The sequence below is a fragment of the Gopherus evgoodei genome, chromosome 13 (assembly GCF_007399415.2).
Source record: "Gopherus evgoodei ecotype Sinaloan lineage chromosome 13, rGopEvg1_v1.p, whole genome shotgun sequence".
Classification (NCBI taxonomy): Eukaryota; Metazoa; Chordata; order Testudines; family Testudinidae; genus Gopherus; species Gopherus evgoodei.
Genome location: NC_044334.1, coordinates 27,654,558 through 27,675,985, shown reverse-complemented (window position 1 = coordinate 27,675,985; position 21,428 = coordinate 27,654,558). Strand labels below are relative to the sequence as shown.

General features: G+C 44.0%; 1 long non-coding RNA gene across 15 annotated transcripts in view; it reads right to left on the bottom strand.

Annotated features, from left to right (window-relative positions):
* LOC115660763 overlaps positions 1-21,227 on the bottom strand; it is a 134,332-nt gene extending 113,105 nt beyond the window's left edge. For 10 of the 15 annotated variants that reach the window (XR_004002920.1, XR_004002923.1, XR_004002929.1 and 7 more), the window contains exon 1: positions 21,109-21,227. This is a non-coding gene — a long non-coding RNA (uncharacterized LOC115660763). The remainder of the gene's footprint in view (positions 1-21,108) is intronic. The other 5 variants (XR_004002922.1, XR_004002918.1, XR_004002917.1 and 2 more) reach the window with 2 other exon arrangements.
* Positions 21,228-21,428: the final 201 nt, after the last annotated feature.

Sequence of the window (21,428 nt, the reverse complement as noted above, 5' to 3'; positions counted from 1 at the left end):
TCTTGATTACTTAAGAATTCCCAGTTAACACGCTGAGGTTGGATAGGTTCATGTCCCAAGCTCAAGCCCAGTATTATTAGAATTACTGTTCAAATGGGAACCCTAAGTTGTGCACGGCTGCAACATTCACACTTAGGAAAAACCGTTGGTGTTTGTAACAACTTTATTCATGCGGTTGGCAACGTCACCAACACTCCAGCCCAGCAAGGTGGAGAGAGAGAAAACAGAAGGTGCATCTGAGCAGCCCATATACTCACATCATCCCTTGCAGAATGATGGGAAGTGTTAGTCATTATCTTCCTCCTCATCCTCATCTTCCTCACCAATGGTTTTCATCCTGGCCTCTCCCAAGAGCGACAACTCCAAAGCACACAGGCCAGGACACAGCTGTTATAATGTGGTATCCTGACATGACTCGGCCTAATGCCTATTCAGGAGGGGTTTCAGGCCTTTTCCTTATTTGTATTTCCTCTCCCTACAGATATTGGGGTTCCCTTCTCCCATAGGTTACTAGTCTATTTATATCAAGCTTATTAGCATATACATCAGTCAGTTACCATGGCATGTTTGTGGTCAGACATCTGCCGATGTTCCTAACTTTAAAATAACCCAAGCTGGTATAAAGTAGCATCTTGTGGTTACCTGTCAGCAGTTTAGTCCCTACAGCACTCTGCCTTGTGCTGTCTTCTGATCTAGGGTTACTCCTGGTTAGTTACTCCTCTTAAGGCTTTGTGGGCAATGTGCTTCGATTAGTGTAGCTAAGCTATTGCCTCACAGGCCTTGAGGCTTGCAGGATCATTGCGTTACTGCCTTAACTTATACCAATGCCTCACCTACCAACTATCTACACCTGTAGACTACAAGGTCAATTTTTGTCAAGAATAAATTTTCCCCAGAAATAATGTGGTGGTGGGTTTTTTTCAAAATTAATTGCAGGTGGGTCAGTTAGTTCGTCTATTAATTCCCCCTCAAATCTGCTCAGTTCTGACTACTCCCACTTTCCCAGGTGCCCCAGACCTGCCTGTTCTAAAGAGCTGCTTTTGCAAGGTCGGCATTAATTCCTAATTGTCCAAACTTATTTTCTTTGTTTTTCTTGTTAAGGAGAGATTTCAAAGATCAGCCACTATTTCAGCTCATTAGCATCATCATTAATTTCATCAGCCCTGCAGTCTGTAAAAAAAACTACTTTTTTTCTAGTATTTTTCCCTCAACATGTTTGTGAAAACCCTGCTTATTCCCCTCTGTGTATTAACTCTTTCTGGGGTTTATTATTTGGTTGGAGGTGGGCGCCTTCTGGAAGTATTTTATGGTTTGGCAACCTTCATCCCTTCCCTACAGTCCTCACCTGAGGATGGACAACCTAGTTTAGTCCTTTCTTCTCTTTTCAGTTTCCACTGTTTCCTTTCGCACTGTTCTGTCTTAGGTTACCTCACTCTCTTGCCCTGTGTTCCTGTTTCTCCGAGCGTTTATAGTCTGCTTTGCCTTTGCGCCTGGTATAAATCCACTGACTTCCATGAAGTTGTGCCAGGACTGAGTTTGGCTTACCACGCTTCTACACATCTTCAAATCATCCTGTCTCCCTCTGTCCTGGTGATGTGTATTCCCTGTCATTGTACCATGTTCACATCATTTCTGATCTGCCTTCTGGATCGCCAGAAGCACCCTAGGACCGCTGAGTACCATGAACCTCCTCCTCGCTCGTGGAATTCAAGTGGCTGAACTGACATCTGCAGGCTGAAACTCAGCTGCCTCCGTATCCTAACATTAGCTCTTCCCTGTATGGTGGCTCCTGGGTGACCTCTTCCTTGAGGGGAAGGCCTCAGTTTCTGGGCCATGATATTGTCATCTTTTGTAGCTTTTTGGAACCTCTGATGATGCACGAGTCACTGTTCCTTTTAATGCAACAGTTCCCATCTATAAAGGGATAACAGCACTATCCTGCCATGCAGGAGTGTGTATGGACAAATCCATTAGAGACTGTGAGGCAATCATTTACTATAGTTGTTGATAAATGAAGAGGGGAGGGGAGAGCTCCCTTTTATGGACATCCAGACAGTCAGTTAGTTATAAAATCCCTCTTAGTAGCTGTTATCTACTTACTTTACCTGTAAGGGTTAAAGTCTCCCTGCAATGCATAGGTAAAAGGAACGGAGAAGTCACCTGACCAAAAGAGTCAATGGGAAGGCTAGAACTTTCAAAAATTGGGGAAAACTTCTCCTTTGTCAGTCTGTTGTTGTTCTCAGGGAGAGGGGACCAAGCAGCTATGTTGTAAGAAGCTTTGGGCCAGGTATGAAAAATCATCTGTACCATACCTAGAAACTAATCATTTAAAACCCCAGATATGTAAGTAGATCAGGAAATGTCAAGGAAGACGCCATTAGGTTTATCTCTTTTCATAGAATATTAGTCCAACACCCTGCTCAAAGCAGGACCAACACCAACTAAATCATCCCAGCCAAGACTTTGTCAAGCCAGGCCTTAAAAACCTCTACAGATGGAGATTCCACCACCTCCCTAGGTAACCCATTCCAATGCTTCACCACCCTTCTGGTGAAATAGTGTTTCCTAATATCCAACCTAGACCTCCCTCACTGCAACTTGAGACCATTGCTCCTTGTTCTGTCATCTGCCAACACTTAGAACAGCTAAGATCCATCCTCTTTGGAACCCCCTTTTAGGTAATTGAAGGCTGCTATCAAATCCCCCTTCACTCTTGTCTTCTGTAGACTAAATAACTCTCATTCCCACTTATGGCTTGTGGACTCCTCTGTGCTAACCCCAAATGCTTCTGTTTTGCTTGTAAACTTTAAGATGGACCTCCAGAAAGTCATTCTTGATATTTAATCCTTGTAGATATTTTTAAATCTAGCAGTAGCCTGAAATTCCAAATGAATTTTCTCTCTTTTTGTTTTTAATAAAATTTACCTTTTTTAAGGACAGCATTGGATTTTTTTGTGTCCTAAGAGGTTTATGCACATGTTGTTTAATTAGCTGGTGGCAACAGCTGATTTCCTTTGTTTTCTTTCTCAGCTCTTCCACGAAGGGGGCATGAAAGGGCTTGAGGGTAACTCACAGGGAGGAATTCCCAAGTACACCTTCCTGGGTTCTCAAAGGGGTTTTTACACTTGGGTGGTGGCAGCATCTACCCATCCAAGGTCAGAGAAAGCTGTAACCTTAGGAGTTTAATACCAGCCTGGAGTGGCCAGTATTAATTTTTTGAATCCTTGTGGGCCCCCAACTTCTGCACTCGACGTGCCAGAGTAGGGAATCAGCCATGACAATAGTAAAGGAGGCCTTGAGAGAGTGCACAAGAGAGAGGAAATGTCCCAACATAGGAGACTTCTCCCTTTCCACAAGTCTGCATGACATCCAGCAGAAACCCAAGGTGGTTTCTTCCCTATATGATTGTCATTCTTTATTTATCCAGAGTTAATGTTCCCCATGCTTCACTGTCTCAATGTACATCACTAGCATTCTGACACCCATATGGTGCATCTGCTCAGCTCACCTTCTCTTTCTGCCTCTTCTTCCTACACAGCCTGTTACCAACTTCAGTGTGTGGACATCCCGGTGACGAGACTCATCCCACCAGAGTTCTGTTCTGCCCACTCCATCTTTCAGCAACATCGTCAATCCTTCTGGCTTATTTCCCATACTCCTTGCATTTGTTTATGGCAGAAATGGGCCCAAGGCTCAGTGTTTGCGGATGTTTGGATCCAGGACTTTGGTTCAGCCCATTATAAAGATAAGGGACATTTCTTTAGTTCAAATTTAGATTATTTGCTCATCTCCCCAGTTTGAGCTCAGGGCTTTCAGACCGTGGCCCTCATTAGTCTATAAGCACATCATATTTATAGTTTATCTTTTGTGGCAGAACATGGACAACCACATCTCCTATGTTCCTTGTCAGAAATACATGGCAGATTATGGGAGCGAGACTGAAAAATTCCCTTCCTTCTTGGAAACCCACCTATGTAACCCAGGCCCTTTGAAACTCGGGAAGCTACTTAAGTGGAAAAACTTAGTATAACTGACCCTCTCTTATCCCAGAAGAGTTCAGGAGAGTAATGGGATGCTACTGAAACCAGCTGTGTACTGATCCAGTTAATCATCTCCCTGGTACTTTCTCATAGACTTTAGGGTCAGAAGGGACCAATATGATCATCTAGTCTGACCTCCTGCACAAAACAGGCCACAGAACCCTACCCATCCACTTCTATAACAAACCCCTAACCTATGTCCGAGTTATTGAAGTCTTCAAATTGTGATTTGAAGACCTCAAGCTGCAGAGAATCCACCAGCAAGTGACCCATGCCCCACGCTGCAGAGGAAGGCGAAAAACCTCCAGGGCTTCTGCCAATCTACCCCGGAGGAAAATTCCTTCCCGACCCCAAATATGGCGATCAGCTAAACCCTGAGTATGTGGGCAAGACTTACCAGGTGGCACTCAGGAAAAAATTCTCTGCAGTAACTCAGATCCCATCCCATCCAACATCCCATCACAGATAATCAAAGATCAATTGCCAAAATTAAGCTATCCCATCATACCATCCCTTCCATAAACTTATCAAGCTTAGTCTTAAAGCCAGATATGTCTTTTGCCCCCACTACCCCCTTGGGAGGCTGTTCCAGAACTTCACTCCTCTAATGGTTAGAAACCTTTGTCTAATTTCAAGTCTAAACTTCCTAGTGTCCAGTTTATACCCATTTGTTCTTGTGTCTACATTGGTACTAAGCTTAAATAATTCCTCTCCCTCCCTAATATTAATCCCTCTGATATATTTATAAAGAGCAAGCATATCCCCCCTCAGCCTTCTTTTGGCTAGGCTAAACAAGCCAAGCTCTTTCAGTCTCCTTTCATAAGGCAGGTTTTCCATTCCTCGGATCATCCTAGTAGCCCGTCTCTGAACCTGTTCCAGTTTGAATTCATCCTTCTTAAACATGGGAGACCAGAACTGCTCACAGTATTCCAGATGAGGTCTCACCAGTGCCTTATGTAACGGTACTAACACCTCCTTATCTTTGCTGGAAATACCTTGCCTGATGCATCCTAAAACCGCATTAGCTTTTTAATGGCCATATCACATTGGCGGCTCATAGTCATCCTGTGATCAACCAATATTCCAAGGTCCTTCTCCTCCTCTGTTGCTTCCAACTGGTGTGTCCCCAATGTATATCTAAAATTCTTATTATTAATCCCTAAGTGCATGACCTTGCACTTTTCACTATTAAATTTCATCCTATTACTATTACTCTAGTTTACAAGGTCATCCAGATCTTCCTGTATGATATCCCGGTCCTTCTCTGTGTTAGCAATACCCCCCAGCTTTGTGTCATCTGCAAACTTTATTAGCACATTCCCACTTTTTGTGCCAAGGTCAGTAATAAAAAGGTTAAATAAGATTGGTCCCAAAACTGATCCCTGAGGAACTCCACTAGTAACCTCCTTCCAGCCTGACAGTTCACCCTTCAGTATGACCCGTTGTAGTCTCCCCTTTAACCAGTTCCTTATCCACCTTTCAATTTTCATATTGATCCCCATCTTTTCCAATTTAACTAATAGTTCCCCATGTGGAACCGTGTCAAATGCCTTACTGAAATCGAGGTAAATTAGATCTACTGCATTTCCTTTGTCTAAATAATCTGTCAACTTCTCAAAGAAGGAGATCAGGTTGGTTTGGCATGATCTACCTTTAGTAAAACCATGTTGTAACTTGTCCCAATTACCATTGACCTCAATGTCCTTAACTACTTTCTCCTTCAAAATATTTTCCAAGACCTTACATACTACAGATGTCAAACTAACAGGTCTATAGTTACTCAGATCACTTTTTTTCCCTTTCTTAAAGATAGGAACTATGTTAGCAATTCTCCAGTCATTCAGTTTGACTAGAGAACTGAATATGAACCTTGGCTGGGGTCCTGTGGCACAGCGAGTGATCTCAGGGTCAGTCACTGTCCTGTCTGTCTCAGAGCTTGTGTTACAGAATTAGGCAGGATCAGACCATTTGGAGGGTGTGGACGCTACTGCTGGGGGAAATCCCAATAGTTGGAGAGAGGAAGAATCTCCCTATGGCAGGTGATTCCAGAATGGGCCATTTTGGGAAATGCTGCCCCTTCGTATGGAACAGCTGGGCCTGCCCAGGGTCTGAGCTAGGACACCAGCCCTGGGAATGGAGCCCAGTCTGGCAGTTCCTGCATCCATGTGGGAGGAAGGGCTGCCAGACCCCCAGAGGCAGCAGCCTCTGCAGCTGCACCTCCTTCAGAGGCAGCAGCCATCTTGCCTCCTTGCCCCAGCCTCTTGGGAACAGGAAGCCTCCGCCTTTGCAGATTGTGGGCAGCTCCCCAAGGGGAAATGAGGGAAGTGACATTGCCTGAGACATTGAAACCAGGCTGGTCAGAGCCCTAGGAAACATGTGGTAGGAAAGAACCCCCATCAGCCCCAGGAGACAGACTGGATGGTCTAACAGGGCCTTCCCAGCTCCGGGCTCTGTGGTCACCAAGATCACAGAGATTAGCTGAGATGGGGAAGGAGCCTCATCTACAGAGCTGGTTGGACCATCCTAATGAGAGTACCCAAGGGAGAGAAATGGATTAAAAACTAGTTGACAAGCCTCAAAATATAATAGTTAATGCGAAATCATCACCCAATGGAGGTGTTTCTGGTGGGGTCCTGTAGGGATCGGTTCTCAGCCCAATGCTATTCGGTGTCTTTATCAAAGAACTAGACATAAATACAAAATCATTACTTGTAAAAATTTGCATCTAAAACAAAGATTGTCAGAGTGGTAAATAAAATGAGGATAGTCACTGATGCACAGTGATCTGGATCATACAGTATGTATGGCACAATCAGACAAAATATTTAGACTTGGCAGAATGATTTTTTTTATAATCTTGACAGATGATGTTTATTTTAAAGCTTTTTTATTATGTTTATGAATTTAAATTTTCACAGTTGCGCAAAACTATGGGTTTTAACGTTTATTTTTATTGATGCAAATTTTCACAGTTGTGGGAAATGATATGGGGTGGTTCAGAAAATGGAGGGGTAGACAATGACAGTAGACGCTGAGATTGAAAAAGTTAAAGCTCTATAACCGTGAAGGCACAAATTGTCAACATCATATGTCAAAATATACAAAGTAAATAGCCTTAAATTAAACTCTATGAAGTTCTTAGGCAAAGTAAGAAAAATGCTGCTTATCAATAAATTGCTATTATTACCGATGAGTTTTTTTTATTTTTGTTGGTTTCTGTGTGTTTGGTGAAATCAAAATTTATCAGCATTTACCGATAAAAATCCAATCCTTCGAAGGCAAAATATATTTGAATGATGCTAAATATGAGGTCACCTGTCCAGGATGGGGGACTAGATCCTGGAAACTAGTGACTCTGAAAAGCACTTTGTAGTGACAGTGATAACCAACGCACCATGAACTTCCAGTGTGATCCTGTAGCTAAGAGTTTGGTGTTTACTGAGTGGATTACCTAGTGTGCTGCTGGATACTGTGTCCAGTTGCGATGTCCACGTTTTCAAAAGGATGTCGAAAGATTGAAAAGGGTTCAGAAAAGAGCTAAGTATGATCTCAGAGGTCTAGAAAACAGAGACTAAAGGAGTTCAATCTATTTAGCTTAACAAAGAGAAGGTTAAGAGGTGATGGTTGATAAATCCCCACACAGTGAGAAGGTTTCTGATAGTCGAGGGTGCTTTAATCTAGCAGACAAAGGCAGAACAAGATCTAATGGCTGGAGGTGGAAGTCAGTATAAGTCAGTCTGGAACTAAGTCACAGCTTTTTCACAGTGAGGGTAATTAACCATTGGAGCAAGTTACCCAGGAACCTGGTGAGTCTCCAGCACTCGCAGTCTTTACATTGAGATTGGCTATCTTTCAAAAAGAGCATCTCTAGCTCAGTCACAGGATATGGGCTTGATGCAGGAATTCCTAGGGTGAGATTCCTGTGGCCTAGGTGCTGCAGGAGGTCAGATGAGGTGATCATAATTGTCCCTTGTAGCCTTAAAATGTATGAAACCTTGCATTGCTGCAGGAGCCTCAGAATCCAAAGGGAAGGGATAAAGCTGGGCAAATAGGAGGGTTCTTGACACTGAAGGGCGTGGAATCTAAGGGCTAATGGCTTGCCCCTGTCCACAATCTTTATCAGGCAGGATGATGAATGGCCAGGCACCCTCTCTGCAACAGGGCCTTTGGGAATGGGCTGAGAAACTGCTCCGTTGAAGACGACCCAAGTGCTGCCTCCAGCAGAAGCGAGGTATGACCGCAAAGCCGTTGAGAGCATCAGCATGCTCTTGGGATGTGCCTGCCTGAGCAACATCACAAGAGGCAGAGTTCTGTCTGCTGCCAGTTTAACAGAGCAATGCTGTAGCCAAGGCGGGCTGTTGGAGTTTGTCTCGGTTTTGTTCTCCCGGGTGGATTTAAGGAGGAGCTTGATGTACTCAATATTGGTCAGGAGTGAAAACACCACTCTGGGTGTAATACGGAAAACAATAGGGACACAAACGGCGGCCTAGCTCAGCGTGACTCATTGTGGGGAGGCAGAGCAAGATCTGGGCTCACAGCCTCCTTGAGAATTTTCAAACCAATGGAAGCTTGAAACAGCTGAGATCTGAGAGCCTGAGAAACAGCATCTATGGAGGAGAGGCAGGGAGAGCTGCACTACAAGGAGCAATGGAACACAACTTCTGCTTTCTGATATGCCAATTAACCAGCCAGCCAAGCCTCGAATCCAAAGCCAAAGCCAATCTGTGCCAGTGCTCGCACTGAGGGTAAGTCTGCACCGGAGGTGGAGGAGTAATTTGCAGCTCAAGGAAATATATTTACGGTCTCACTGATCGAGCGAGTGCTCTAGAAATAGAAGTGTAGCCACAGTGGCGCGAGCAGCAGGAGGAACTTGCTGCCCAAGTGTGATCCTATCTGAGACCTTAGGCACATCCTTGGGGCAGCCAGCCCCGCGGGCCATTTGCACCGCCACGGCAGCGCTTCTAGTTTTAGCGTGCTCTCAATCAGAGCTAGCGCAGGTCTGTAGCCAGCTCCAGCACAAACATGCCCCAAATCACCCTGCAGCTTCGCACACAGCGACCCTACGGGAGAAGCCTTCTCCTGGCTGGTTGCAGCGGGGAGAGGGCTCTGCAGCTCCCACAGCTTGGAGTGTTTGTTACTATTTCCAGTCCTTAAAACCTGCCCAGTCAGAGCGCTGGGCTCCCTCCACTCTTCTCACAAACAGCAGCCAGGGCCAACGGCCAAACGCTCCCTCACTCCTACCCTGCTTAGCCAGAGAAACATGGGAGAACACACTGGCCTTGCCAGGTGACTCGCACAGAGGTCCATTCATTCAGCCCTTGGAAAACCAGCAAGGGAAATGCATTCCACAGTGGAGAGTCCCCTGGAGAACTTCCCACCTTGGGCCCCATTCCCAAAAAGTTCCTTCCCCACCCTGCTGGAGAGCTTCGTGCCTCCAGCCGCTTCCCATTTAAATGCAGAGTTGGAGTTCCTCCACTTGTCCCCCGATGCACTGAGGGAAAGACAGGTCTCTGGGTAACTGAGATCCAGCCTAGTGAAGGCTTTGTAAGTTGGTGCATTCACGGCAAATGACACCAGTAAACACAATGGAAGCCAGTGCAAGTCACAGATCAGAGGCATGATGGAAGCTAGAAGTGGTCCCTAACAAAGAGGCAGCCACATGCCATGTCCACGGAAGTTTAGGAATCATTTTCAGGTACAGGCCCGGAAACTGGATAAGCCAACAAGGAAGATGTTCAGACGTTGCATCCAGTACCATGGCTGCATCTCCATTGCTGCCAACGCTGCCCTGTGCCCCGTCTGCAAGGAAAGGATGGAACACATGGGGTCACTTGTTACTCCCCACATATTCCTCCGTTCTGCTCTGACCAGGGATGGCTCCAGACATCGTGTGCGGTTCCTCTCCTGCCCTACTGGCTAAGCAGTTGGAGTCTTTGCTTCCTCAGGCAGCGACACAGAGCCAAGCAGGCAGTTGATGAAATGGCATTTCTATTTCTTTCAGCTCCCCGTTCAGTCAGGGCAACTTCTCCTCCCTTCTCGGCCTGTCTCTCCAGCTTGCTGTATCAGCTGTGACAAACACGCCTGGTGTGGCCTTTGAGAGCTGCCTGAAGCCCAGGATTCTGGGGCGGTATTGAAAAGTTTGGCCACCGGGGGCAGTGTCAGCTGGAGACTGGTCTCAACCCCAGCCAGCCCAGAGATAGATACAAAGCCCCCTGCATGGCGAGCCCAGGACCCCTGGAGCTGCTCATTGAACTCCCTGCGAGGCCATTAGACGGGCTGTAGACTGCAGTTTGGCAGGCTTGGCTGCAGCCATGTGTCTGCAATAGGCTCTTATACTGTATTTGAGGATCTTTTTCTGTTTGTTTTCAATCTGAAAGCAAAGCCCTGGCTGCCAATTAAGGGAACTATGCCATTAGAAGCAGCTCTGCAGACATTAGGAGAGAACCGCTTTGGCAATTGATGTGCAAGGATTTGCTGAGTGTAACTTCATTGGCTGAGACTAAGAATACAGGGAGACCAAATTAACACAGGAGAAAGAGCCTGAACAGGAGCTGAGGGGCATACTAGCTCTCCGCTACATGCAGTTTGGATCCAATTAGCTCTAATAACTGTTCCTGTTTCCCATGTCCGACATTGTGGAATGCCTCTGGAGCAAACCCCACTCCTGCTGGCTGCTTGCAGTACGCTCTGTCTGCTAAATGTTCATCTCTCACAGGTCACTGATTCAGAGCGATCTGGATCACTTGGTAAACTGCGTGCAAGCAAACAATAGGCATTTTGATAGGGCTAGATGTAAACGTATATATCTGGGAAAAAAGAAGGAAGGCCTTATTTACAGAATGGGGGACTCTATCCTAGGAAGCAGTGATTCTGAAAGAGATATTGGGGTCATGATGAAAAATCAGTTGAACATGAGCTCCCAGTGTGATGCTATGGCCAAAAAGGCTTATGCAGTCCTGCCATGCATCAACAGGGGAATCTTAAGTAGGAGTAGAGAGGTTATTCTACCTCTGTATTTGGTTCTGGTGTCCAAAGGATTTTGATAAATTGGAGAGAGTTCAGAGAAGAACAATGGAAATGATTAAAAGATTATAAAACCTGCCTTATAGTGATAGACTCAAGGAGCTCAATCTGTTAACTTAACAAAGAGAAGGTTAATGGGTGACTTGATGACTATCTATGAGTACCTACATGGTGAACAAATATTTAATAATGGGATCTTCAGTCTAGCAGAGAAAGATTGAACATGATCCAATGGCTGGAAGATGAAGCTAGACAAATTTGGACTGGAAATAAGGTATACATTTTTGAATAATGAGAGTAATTAACTAGTGGAACAATGTTGCAAGGGTCGTGGTGGATTTTCCATCACTGACAATTTTTAAATCAAACTCCTTTTTCTGAAAGATTTGCTCTAGGAATTATTCTGGGGAGGTTCTCTGGCCCGGGTTATACAGGAGGCCAGATAATAATGGTCCCTTCTGGTCCTAAAATTATGAATCTTCATCCAGATAAAGCCCCCTCAAGATGAAAGGACAGAACAATAAATTATATTTTTCACACACACACACACACACACACACACACACACACACACACACACACACACACACACACCTACCTCTACCTCTGTGTGGCTCAAAAGCTTGTCTCTCTCACCAACAAAAGTTGGTCCAATAAAAGATATTACCTCACCCCCCTTGTGTTATAAAAACAAAAAGGACAGACAAAATAATTCTTAGGTTCGAAATAAGACTCCAGTTGAGGCCAATGTGAGAATGCTACTGTCACGCAGTTTGGGGTAGCTCATAACCATGGAGACACCCCAAGCTGGTGGTATGTTCAATAATTAGATTTCACCAAGTCAGTAACACATGTGAATCCCTGGATCACTATAACAGTCTCATCATGTAGCCTCACACACAGTCCCCTTCCACTCTTCAATTTATCTTGCCATCCAGACAAAACTGGACCAAAAATCACAAATATTCCAGGATATTCCCAGTCCCAAGAGATGAGTCACTCACCCAAGTCAAGTTGCATTCTAGATCTCCTACCAAAGACAACACTGGTAGCCAATTCTATAGTAAACAAACTAAAGGTTTGTAAAAGCAGCAAAGAATCCTGTGGCACCTTATAGACTAACAGACGTTTTGGAGCATGAGCTTTCGTGGGTGAATACCCACTTCCTCAGATGCATGTAATGGAAATTTCCAGGGGCAGGTATATATATGCTAGCAAGCAAGCTAGAGATAACGAGGTCAGTTCAATCAGGGAGGATGAGGCCCTGTTCTAGCAGTTGAGGCTTTGCTGCTTTTACAGATCCAGACTAACACGGCTACCCCTCTGATACTTGAAACTAAAGGTTTATTAGCTAAGAAAGGGAAAAGAGCTATTGAGAGGTTAAAGCAGGTAAAATATATGCATAGGTGAGTCACAGTCTATAATTCCAAATAGTGGCAATAGTAATAAACTGCCAGCACTAATAAATCTGGACGTCGGTCCCTATTTCCTCCAGCACTGGCTCCCTCCCATGGTGCAGATGCATCAGGGGAACAATGGCAGATTAATGTGCTCCTATAACCCTGCCTATTGGTGGATGCATCTAAAATCAAACCTCGGTGCCAAGGCACGATTGCGTGCCATCCAGACCGTGTGATTCACCAGTCATACTCAGCATCCACAGAGCAGTGAGAGCTGCCATCTTGCTGAACAGCAAAGGAGCCATCTCAAGCCAGCTACAACGGCATCACAATCACTGTGCACTTGATTTCTTGTACGCTTCTTTGGTAAAGTTAGTGTGTACAAGAAAGCAGAAGTACAGAATGACAGGAATATGCAAACACACAATCATAGTCACGTGGGGTGGAAGGGGTCTCATCTGGTCCATCTGCCCTGTGCAGCGGCAGGACCCAATAAACCAGCACCACCCCTAAGAGATGTTTGTCCAACCTGTTCTTAAACACCTCCAGTGACGGGGGTTCCACAGCCTCCGTAGGTTACCTGCTTCCTAACATCTAACCTAAATCTCCCACGCTTCAAACTAAGCAGAGTCCTTCTTTTCCTGCCCATGGTGGACACAGAGAACAACTGATCATCGGCCTTCTTGTAACAATCTTTTATGTATTTGAAGACAGCTTTCAGGTCCTCCTCATCCTTCTCTTCTCAAGACAAAACATGCCTCATTCATTCAACTCTTCCTCATAGGTCATGTTTTCTAATCCTCTTATTTTTGTTGCTCTCCTCTAGACTCTCGCTAATTTGTCCACATCATTCTTAAAATGTGCTGCTCAAAACTGCACACCATACTCCAGCTGAGGCCACACCAATGCTGAGCAGAGCAGAAGAATTACCTCCCATGTCTTATACTGACAGTACTGTTAACACACCTGAGAATAATATTTGTCTTTTTATTTTATTTTTTTTTTTTTTGCAAAAACCCTGCCTATGCCTGTTGGTCCCCACAGAATCCAGTTTGACCTGGTATATGGGCACATCTGGGGGTTGAGGGGGACTTCTAAAGCAGATACCAAAGAAATGCCACCACAACGCCTACACAATTGCATTTTAATACAGCGGAACCCAAAGGTGTTAACCCTAATTCTGTAAGGTTTCACTTAATTGGGTAAAGTTTACCTAAGGTTTGTCCAGAATATTACAGGATATTGTCAATCTGTCACACATGACTTCTCTGAGATAATCAAGTTGCAGTGGGGGAGGTTTAGGTTGGATATTAGGACAAACTTTTTCACTAGGAGGGTGGTGAAGCACTGGAATGGGTTACCTAGGGAGGTGGTGGAATCTCCATCATTAGAGGTTTTTAAGGCCTGGCTTGACAAAGCTCTGGCTGGGATGATTTAGTTGGGGATTGGTCCTGCTTTGAGCAGGGGGTTGAACTAGATACCTCCTGAGGTCCCTGCCAACCCTGATATTCTATGATTCTATGAATGCTTCAGAGATTACGTTGGCTAGTTCCTCTAATACTCTAGGGTGAATCCATCAGGCCTTACCGACTTAAGTACATCTAACTTATCTAAGTAATCTGTTCTTTCCCTATTCTAGTCCAAGATCCTTCCCCCTGGGTGTTAATATAATTGTATTAAGCATAATGAATACTGAAGCAAAAAAGGAATTAAACACTTCAGTCTTCCAGTCATCCGCTATTTGCTCTCCTTCCCCAACTAGTAAGAGACCTGCACTTTTCTTCATCTTTCTCTTACATTTAATGCAGTTATAGAACTTCTTATTGATTTTATGTCACATTGTCTTTTATATTGAATGACAGCACTTCATGGAGACTTCGGGAGGGAAGGTTACCGCCTGCCCCATTAGCTAGTGTGGATTTCCATAGCTCAGAAACCATCCAAATGTCCATTCTGCAATTCTTGTGTAAAAACAGCCACAAAATAAACCCTAATTCAACTATATAAGAAAATGTGTTTCTTTAGCAGGGGCAACAACCTTATCCCACGGAGCAATATATCCAGGTCTTGCACTCTCTCTGCGATGATGCCTCCTTCCCCCACAAGGGGTCTCCGGTGTCAAATGTTTTTGTTTTTTTTAATTGAATCTTGTTGATTTGTTGCTGCTTCATATAACCGGATGATTCTGCTGCTTTGTACCATGTGTTCCCAGCACAGCACGCTTCACAGTTACGACTGCACTGCAGAGTTCATCCCAATCCCCTGGTCTCAGCCACTTAAGCCTTTCTGAAATGTTCCTGTTTGGGGACGAAACATCTGACTCTTGATCTCAGCTTGAAGGTGGGTTAGCAAAAATGGTTTAGCTGGTTGTGAGGGAGTGAAAAAGGACAACTTCTCTAGTAAAAAAAATTGTTTGTGATCTTTTTGGGCCGCTTTGCAGCCAAAAATGTCTGGTGAGGAAGGCCGATGTGTTCTTGGAGTTAGTTTGCTGAAGTGTCATGGTGAAGTTCGCTCCAATCTCATGGCATTCTTCACAGAATCATAGAAAGTTAAGGTTGGAAGGTACCTCGAGAGGTCATCTAACCCAGCTTCCTGCACTGAGACAGGACCACGTAAACCTAGACCATCCCTGACAGGTGTTTGTCTAACCTGTTCTTAAAAGCCGCCAGTGACAGGGATTCCACAACCTCCCTTGGAAGCCTATTCCAGAGCTTAACTATCTTTATAGTTACGAAATTTTTCCAAACATTTTATTTGCTGCAGATTAAGCCAATTACTTCTTGTCCTTACTTCAGAGGATGTGGAGAACAATTGATCACAGTACTCTTTTTTGAGCAGCCCTTAATATATTTAAAGACTATTATCAGGTCCTATCCCCCTAAGTGTTCTTTTCTCAAAACTAAACATGTCCAGTTTTTCATAGAATATCAGGGTTGGAAGGGATCTCAGGAGGTATCTAGTCCAACCCCTGCTCAAAGTAGGACCAATCCCCAACTACATCATCCGAGCCAGGGCTTTGTCAAGCCAGGCCTTAGAAACCTCTAAGGATAGAAATTCCACCACCTCCCTGGGTAACCCATTCCAATGCTTCACCACTCTCCTAGTGAAACAGATGTTAGGATATAGATATTCAGGCCTGTCTATAAAGGCTTATACTTTAAGAATGTAGGCATATGTTTATTATTGAGCCAGTTATAGAGGTATAAAAGAAAGAATCAAAATCACTCTGTCTGTGTAAGGGCCTTTTTTTACTGTGACAGTCTGAGGCCCTTTTCTTAAGATAAGGCCTTTGGCTAAGCCGCAGAGGCAGCCATAAGCTGGGAAGTGTATGGTCACATCCTTACATTTCAAACTAGTCACATTGAGTAAGGCAATCTGGGGCCATTAGAAAGGGGATCTGATCTATCATCTTCAGATAAAAGGGAGAGCCTAGAAGTTGCAAAAGGAAATTTAGTTTGATAGTTTTCTGTTAGGTAAGAACTCACTTAGCAATAGACATAGCTGGGAAACCCTTATATCTTTATAGATGTTGTTGTGAAATCCTCACTTCTGTATTGTTTTGTCATTACTGTATAGTTCCCACTTTGATATTGTTTATTAGCACAGTCTGTCTGGTTCTCTGATTGTTTCTGTCTGCTGTATAATTAATTTTGCTGAGTGTAAACTAATTAAGGTGGTGGGATATAATTGGTTAGCTAATCAGGAGAATGATTGGTTAAGGTATAGCTAAGATTATTACGATATAAATTAGGGGCAAACAGTAAGTAAATTGGGATTTGAAAATAAGGAAAAAGGAACTTGGATTTAAGCTTGCTGGAAGTCCACCCCATAAACATCCAATTGTTTGCACCTTCGGACTTCGGGTATTGTTGCTCTCTGTTCATGTGAGAAGGACCAGGGAAGTGAGAGGGTGAAGGAATAAATTCTCTAACGACAGTGTTTCCTAATATCTAATCTAGACCTCCCCCATTGCAACTTCAGACCATTGCTCCTTGTTCTGTCATCTGTCACCAAGGAGAACAGCTGAGCTCCATCCTCTTTGGAACCCCCCTACAGGTAGTTGAAAGCAGCTATCAAATCCTCCCTCATTCTTCTCTTCTGCAGACTAAAAAATCCCAGTTCCCTCAGCCTCTCCTTGTAAATCATGTGCTCCAGCCCCCTGATCATTTCCGTTGCCCTCTGCTGGACTCTTTCCAATTTACCCACACCCTTTCTGTAGTGGGGGGCCCAAAACTGGACACAGTACTCCCAGTGTTGAATAGAGGGGAATAATCACTTCCCTTGATCTGCTGGCAATGCTCCTACTTATACAGCCCGAAATGCCGTTAGCCTTCTTGGCAACAAGGGCACACTGCTGACTCATATCCAGCTTCTCATCCACTGTAATCCCCAGGTCCTTTTCTGCAGAACTGCCGCTTAGCCAGTTAACCACAAAGGACAAGTTTTCTAAACGCTGATAATTTTTGTTGCTCTCTTCCAGGCTCTCTCCAGTTTCTCCACATCTTCCATTAAGTCTGGCACACAGAATTGGACACAATACTCCAGCTGAGGCCTCATAAGTGCCAAACCGAGCAGGATGATTATCTCCCATGTCTTACATAAGACACTCCTGTTACTACATCCAGCAGTGATATTAGCCTTTTTCACAACCACATCACATCACTTACTCATTCAATTTGTGATTCACTATAACCCCCAGATCCTTTTGAGCAGTACAGCCACCTAGCCAGTTGTTCCCCATTTTGTGGTTGTGCATTCGATTTTTCCATCCTAAGTACTTTGCACTCGTCTTTATTGATTTTCACCTAGCTGATTTCAGAACAATTCTCCAATTTATCAAGGTCATTTAAAATTCTAAACCTGTCCTCCAAAGTGCTTTCAACCCCATCCAGCTTAGAGTCATTTGCAAATTTTATAAGCATATTCTCCACTCCATTGTCCAAGCCACCAATAAAAATATTGAATAGTACCAAACTCAGGACTGACCTCTGTGGCATGCCAATAGATCCCCCATATCAGTTTGACATGAACCATTTATACACTTTGAGTATGGTCTTTCTACCGGTTTGCACCCATCTTATAGTAATTTCATCTAGACAACAGTTCTTTAGTATGCTTATGAGAATGTCACTTGGGACTGTGTCAAAAGCCTTACTAAATCCAAGATAAATCACATTTATATCTTCCTCCCAATAGACTAGGTCAGTAACCCAGTCACGGATGGAAATTAGGTTGGTTTGGCATAATTTGTTCCAGATAAATCCATATTGCTATTCCTCATTACCTATCCTCTAAGGGCTAAATAACTGATTGTTCCAGTATCTTTCCACAGATTGGTCTATAATTCCCTGGGTCCTCTTTGTTCTCCTTTTCATAGAATCTCAGGGTTGGAAGGGATCTCAGGAGGTCATCTAATCCAACCCCCTGCTCAAAGCAGGACCAATTCCCAACTAAATCATCCCAGATAGGGCTTTGTCAAGCCTGACCTTAAAAACCTCTTTAAAAAAGGAAGGAGATTCCAACACGTTCCTAGGTAATGCATTCCAGTGCTTCACCATCCTCCCAGTGAAAAAGTTTTTCCTAATATCCATCCTAAACCTCCCCCACTGTAACTTGAGACCATTACTCCTCGTTCTGTCATCTGGTACCAATGAGAACTGTCTAGATTCATCCTCTTTTGAACCCCCCTTTCATGTAGTTGAAAGCAGCTATCAAATCCCCCCTCATTCTTCCCTTCTGCAGACTAAATAATCCCAGTTTCCTCAGCCTCTCCTCGTAATGTACTCCAGACCCCTAATCATTTTTGTTGCCCTCTGCTGGACTTTTTCCAATTTTTCCACATCCTTCTTGTAGTGTGGGGCCCAAAACTGGACACAGTACTCCAGATGAGGCCTCACTGATGTTGACTAGAGGGGAATGATCATGTCCTTCTCTAGTCCTCTGGGATCTCACCCCTCCTTCATGAATTCTCAGAAATAATCACTAATGGTTCTGTGATTACTTCAGCTAGTTTCTGAAGATGAATTTCATCAGGCCCTGATGACTTGAAGACATCCAACTTCTCTAAATGTTCATTAACTTGTTCTTTCCCTATTTTTGTTTGGCTTCCTTCCCCCTTATTGTCAATATTAATTGGGTTATGTATCAGGTCAAAATTAGCAAAGATTTTTTAGTGAAGACTGAAGCAAAAAAGCTTGATGCCATCTGTTATGTCTATGTGATGTTTTTTCCGCTTAGTGGAAGACCAACACTTTCCTTCATCTTCTCCTGTTCCTACTGTTTTTTATAGAAACTCTTCGTATTGCCTTTCATATCCCTTTCTAGGTGTAACTAATTTTGTGCTTTAGCCTTTCTGATTCTGTCCCTACAGGCTTGTGGTTTTGTATTTATCCTTTGCAATTTGTCCATGTTTGAGACTCACACCTGGAACATGTGCAGTCGTTGATGTTTGCAGAGCTCATACTGTGTGCATGTAGGGACAGCAGTGGTGCACCGGTCTGCAAAACTAACTCCATGGCTCCACATGGGTGCAGAGCTCCAGTCACACAGAGCTCAAGAAGTAACCAGGGCCTGAGTAATCTACAGGGACATATCCAAACTGGTCAGGGAATGCTGTAGCCTAGTAAAAGGAATAATCCTCTGCCTCCTTTGGAAATGCTGGATTTTTTTTTTTTAAAAAAAGACATGCTATAGTTCAAAAAGAAATTTCAGGGTTGTTCTGTGGCCTGTGCTATACAGAGGTCAGACTGGGTGATCACAGTGATCCCTTCTGGCATTGGAATCAATGAATATTGTATTAAGGTTGCCTGTGCAACCTTAATTCGGCCTTCTTGGGTGTATGCATTATGATACTGTCTTCAGTTGCATGATCATGTGCTATTTTTATTACAGGACCCCTGCCTCATTCATTGCACAGGATGGATGAGGCTCACTGAATGAGCAGCTAACGTACGCTACAAAACATTCTGATAAATCAGAAGAAAATGATCTTGAATACTCATGGATCAATGTCCTAACAGATAAAGCACAAGGTGGGGTATTATTTGATGGCTGCTGCAGGCCACCAAATCACATTAGGGAACAGGATGTCCACCTCTTTATGCACCTAGCTGTAAGGTACAGGGGAGGAATGTGTGCCCATGGGGGATTTCAGTTTGAGCAACATATGCTGGAAGTCACATGCTGGAAGTACTAAAACATCACTGGCTTTTCTAAACATTAAGATGACAATCTCCTAACTCCAAAAGTGTGGCAACCTACACAGGGGAATTCTGTAATAGACTTTGTCCTTACTGATAAAGAGGAAATGATCACAGAGCACCTTGCTAAATGCCCCAAAAGCCACAATCCTACAATTGAGGAAGAATCCATACTGGTTAAAAAACAATCTGGTTTAGAGGAGAGGTGAAGACCTCTGTAAAAAAGAAAAAGACAACAAATGGAAGAAAGGGAAAGGGAAAGTTGACAGTAATGAATATAAATCAGAAGTTAGGAATTGTAGAAAAATGATAAGGGAAGCCAAGGGAGACAAGGGGACATCTACGGCCTGCAGACTTAATGATAAAAAGAAGCAGTTTTTAAAATATATTAGGAACAAAAAGAATCCTGACAATGGTACTGGTCCATTACTAGATTAAAATGATAGAATTATGAATAATAATGCAGAAAAGACAGAAGTGTTCAATAAATATTTTTGTTCTGTATCTGGGGAAGAAACAGATGATATAATTTCACCAGGTAGCAGGGAATCTAGTAGTTGGATGTGGTGTTGCTCAGCGTTGCCAAACTTGAGTCCCTCTGTGGATCCAACACTAAGTGACTTGCCACACTAGACATACGAAGCAGATATGGGAACTCTGATCTCCTCTGTCCCAGCCCTACCTCCTTGACTGTTCATTTTTCATCAGCAGATCCCTGCCTCATTCACCACCATCCAGCTTCTACTGTGAATGAGGCAGATGTGCTCCATACCTCAGACCAATTCACAGCACAGCCATGCCTCATTCATTGTCCAAGCTGGGCACTGAATGAGGCAGGGGTCATGCAGGAAACGACCATGCAGTTATGTCCTTTAGGTTGTAAGCTCAGCAGAGCAAGACTGTCTCTGTTACGTTTGTGCAGTGCCTAGCACAATGGGACTAGGGCCAAGACACTGCCCTAGTACAAATAAAGAAGAATGCTGCCCCCTGCTGAGCAGTAGCAGATTTCTGGGACCTTGCATGAGAAACCAGAGTCCAGGTATAGTCTTAGAATAACTGGTTTTATCTATAGTACTGGAACAACGGTGCTCAAGAAGCATACAAGGCAATCCCTTCTGCCCGGGAACTCAGCCCAGACGCTCAGCTCCTAAGGGAGTAACTCTGCCTCCAGAAATGACTCCTGTCAGAGGCCAAGGCAGAGAGCAAACTCTCCTGCTCACAGCACAGCACCTTCTCCAGAAGTTGCCTCTGTACAGACCCAAAACCAACAACAACACGTCTCCCTAGAATGAACATTTGTCCCACTCTAGGAACTCGTGTAACAGCGCCTCCTGCTGACAGCTACCACATCAATTATAGCGTCACTACCTGAAAGCCCACGCTGTTGCATGCATGTAATTCATAAAGCCATGTGTGTAAAGGAGCCAAAAATGACTGAAAACTTACAGATTGGACAGTAACAGAGCACGAATCCCAGTGAAGACTGAGCCTGGTGGTATTCTGAACAAAGAACGCACTCAACCTTGCCAGTAGCTGCTTTCGTTGCTTCACGCTGACTCAGCAGATGTTCTGCATTTCAGAGTGACACACAGAATGAAATTCCTGGAATCCTGTTATGTAGATTACACAGTACATGGTAACACACGCCATGGGGCCAGAGCAGAGATGACCTGGACAAACTTACATTTGTCATTTACTAATTTCTGAGTGCATGACTTTGCAACTGTGAGATGCTCGTTGCATGGAATGGCATGCGGTTTTCTGTA